The sequence below is a fragment of the Myotis brandtii genome, unplaced genomic scaffold, assembly GCF_000412655.1.
Source record: "Myotis brandtii unplaced genomic scaffold, ASM41265v1 scaffold1112, whole genome shotgun sequence".
In the NCBI taxonomy this organism is placed as follows: Eukaryota; Metazoa; Chordata; class Mammalia; order Chiroptera; family Vespertilionidae; genus Myotis; species Myotis brandtii.
In genome coordinates this window covers 390,511-394,009 of record NW_005353800.1, presented here as the reverse complement: position 1 = coordinate 394,009, position 3,499 = coordinate 390,511, and the positions used below count along the sequence as shown (strand labels likewise).

The 3,499-nt window shown below is 48.1% G+C and overlaps 1 long non-coding RNA gene across 2 annotated transcripts; it reads left to right on the top strand.

The window, feature by feature from the left end:
• The first annotated feature begins 134 nt into the window (after positions 1–134).
• Positions 135–3,499, top strand: LOC102257033. Of its 2 annotated transcripts, none has more exons than XR_001363441.1 (12): positions 135–198; positions 543–595; positions 852–939; positions 1,163–1,210; positions 1,534–1,569; positions 1,752–1,800; positions 2,074–2,120; positions 2,293–2,332; positions 2,526–2,562; positions 2,867–2,913; positions 3,153–3,182; positions 3,384–3,499. It is a non-coding gene; the product is annotated as an uncharacterized LOC102257033 (long non-coding RNA). The 2 variants fall into 2 exon arrangements; XR_001363443.1 differs by lacking the exon at positions 135–198 and adding an exon at positions 292–430.

The following is a 3,499-nucleotide window of genomic DNA, read 5'->3' as shown; positions in this document are numbered from 1 at the left end:
TTTTCGCGCCGCTGGGGGCGCGCGCTCGCGTCCTCTTTGTCTGGAAATCTCTACCCACAACTCCCCAGGCTCGCACGCGCTCTCTCCGTGCGCCTGCGCCCGCCGCAGCCCCGCCCTCCAATCCCGTGGGCCTCTGCGAGAGGGTATTTAAGTGCCTCGTTGGGAGTTCCAGGTCTTGTCTTTTCTCTGCTGTTCTGGGTGAGTGTTTTCTCTCCGTCGGGGAGGAATGCCCGCGTGAGCGTGGCGGGCCTTAGGCCGTCTTCTGTGTTACGTCTGTTTGGGGGGTGGGGGCGGGAAATGGGGCGACTTGGCCTTGGTCTCCAGGCCTCGAGGCTACCGCAGGGCTTTGTGAAGGACAAAATGGCGATGGCGGGCGGTGCCGGCGGCCTTCTCTGTGATGAGGACCTTTCACAGACCTGTACTGAATCCCGTGAGGATAAAAAACTCTGAGACTGGCCCTGCACAGCCGGTGCAGTGGGCGCTCCGGAGGGCACAGCGTTGGGCAATATGCAATACCGACCTAATGTCCTCCATGTCTGCAGGGTTCGGGCGCACGTCTGGACGCTGGAGGACCCGGAATGTCCCTCTTGTTCGAGTAAGTGCTGATTCCTCCGCTGTTGCGTGCATGCGAGTCCTGTGCGATGTGCTACGGGGATGATAAAAACTGAACTCTCTCTTTCTGATGGATTGGTGGAGAAGTGTATACATTCTGAGTAGCACCATCCGCAGCAAAAGTTGGGTTGTATTTTCATGCTTGGGGTCTGTTTAGCTCTGAAGTGTTAAGGCACGCGCACAAGACGAGGCTGCACGGTATGAAACCTAAGTGAAGGGTGCTCTTCGCTGTTTTCCAGGTATGGTTCCGACCCAAAGAGCTCGTACAGGTTGGAGGATGGGACCAGCCCTATCCCCGTGCAGATCAGTCCTTGCAGCGGGGCTCCGGTGGGTACACAGGACTATGCCATTTTGGGTAGGGGCGCAGAGTGCACATGGGTGTCCCCTGGGGCTGGCCACTCCGTGATGAACATACAACGACAAGCATATGACTGAACTTACAAGTGATGTCATCTAAGCACTGAGAAGTCGGCCAAGAGTATTCACGGGCTTTGAATGGCTGTTACTGGGTATATGTAATGTATGTAATGCCTCCTTTTTCTATCCGTAGCATCTCATCGGTCCTGACGGATTCAGCTGCCTCCGAGGGTGATCACAGGTAATTGTCTGAATGAGGGATTGAGATGTTCTCTCTCCAGTGTCCCCCACAACCAGGAGAGCAAATGGTCCTTCCTGCTTGTTTCTCCTGGAATGATGGTGCTGGGCAGGGAGAGAACGCCCCGGTGGTACATCTGGTTCTTGGGGGTGTGATATTTCCCCCTTCACCCACATATCACTGTCAGATGATTTGAATTGTTATGCTGACGCTCTGTGAGGTATGACAGGTGATAGCATGTTAGAGTTCTGATGGCAGTTTCTGTTCAATGATGAAATTTTACTCCATTCTAACATTTTTAGTAATAATTTACTCTTCATTTATAGGTTGTCCTGATGATGATCTATTCACCTATCTAAATGGTAAGTAGCTTCTCCCAATACTCCAATCCTGTGGTAAACTAACACGTGAACCCTTTATCCAGTGATTAACTTGGCAACGTGTTTTGCTTGTTTTGTTTTTTTCACCAGAGCCCTAATTGACCCATTTAGCTTTCTGGTTTCTCGTTGCTAGTAGTGACATTTCTTGATCTCTTGCCTCCTAGGTCGCCATTGATCTGCCCAGGGTTGAACTCATGGAAGGAGGTGGAAGTGGTGAGTGTGTAACGGTTTCAACTTGCTGCAGAGTCCAGTGCCAGTGAGGAGAGCAAACATCCTGTCTTACCCAGTACCAGCCCCAGAGCCAGTAATGGTGAGCCCACTGGGGCTAACTGGGAGAGAGGATGAGAACCTGTTCCGTAAGGAACTGTCTGAGGTACAACAGAGAGATAGCACTTGCTTAGTTCTTCTTGGTGTCCTGCCTGTTAACCATAGCTAGAATCACTTTGGCTGTTTTAGGTCTTTTGCTAATTACGTGATCTCATTTAGGAGCAGCTGGGTCCTGTATACTAATGAGAAACCTCCAGAGTTAAAAGGTGAGTTGATTGTCAGGCTTATGCCCCCAAGTCTTCAGTTTCTGTGATGAATCGAACTAGCTCACTATGACGTACATAATGAAAACATTTGAACACCTGAGAAACTGGAGAAGATGGTGGCGGCGGGGACACCAAGGTGGCATTTTCACCGACCACAGCCTTGTCTTTCTAGGTGCTGGTAACAGTGACCTGCTTTGCTTGTCCCCTCAGAGGTGAGTGGTTTCCACATGTGCAACATGCCGGGTAGAGAATGCCCTTTAGCCTGTATATATGATGACTGACATGGAATCTCGTTCGGCTGATGACTTGCTGTTGAGACTCGGAAATCTGATTTTCTAGGAGTTGGCTGAAGCCTGCGTTTAATGCAGGGAGTGCATGCTGCTGACTCTGTCTTGTTTGTTTCAGGTCCAGCACCTCCTCTGGGGCCCAGGAATGATTTGAGGTAAGCCTGTAAGCCTCTTTGTCATCTCAATCTATGGCTGCTATATAAAATGTGCCAGTTTTGTACTTTGGATCACTCACCAGTGATGAGTTTATACCGCCCCAGTCTGATCACTGTGACTGAAAGGTATTTTCTGAGCTGTGAGCTTGCCTTGGAATGAAAAGTGACCCTGGGAAGTTGATTGAGTAGGCAGTACAGCCAATAGGACATTCTTTGGACCACCTCGTTTCTGAAAAGTGTGTTTTGAAGCCTATACAGGTGTGCCTAGGGCTGGTTGACTGAGTTCCCATTCATTCTTTTGCAGGGGAAGTGTAATCTGTATTTCTGTTCAACTTCAGTCTGAAGTTTGAGGTGAGTAATTCAGAGGTAAAGTGCAAGCCAAGCTACAATTTCCCAGTGAGGAAACCTTCACATGTCTTACCTCCTGTCCTTGCCCCAGAGCCTGTAAAGGTGAACCCACTGGGGCTGGCTGGGGGAGAAGAGGAAAGTTTGTTCCAGAAGGAACTGTCTGAGGGATCACAAGGATTTCTAAACACGGGAAAGGGGAGAATAACTCAATTGTTCAAAAAAATCGTATTTATTTTTTTCAGGTCTAAAGAAAGAACAAAGCATGTATAATGGTAGGTATCTTCCCACTTTCGGGTATATAACCATTTGTACACCCTAAGCAACCTTTTTTAATGCCAGTTAACTAATCAATATTCAAAGTTACTGACATAAACAGAAAACCTAGAGGTGTAATTGGGTTAAAGGTTGGCACCTTGTAAGCTCACAGTGCATATTCTTTCCCATCCAATAAACTCACTTTTTTTTCCCTACAGGAATCCAACTCTTTGAAGACAAGAGAATTTTCAAGCAATTTCTTGTATAATCTGGCTGTTTAAATTTTCAAATAATCATTTCCATCCTTAAAAATAAAGGCTCTTTTTATTCTTCA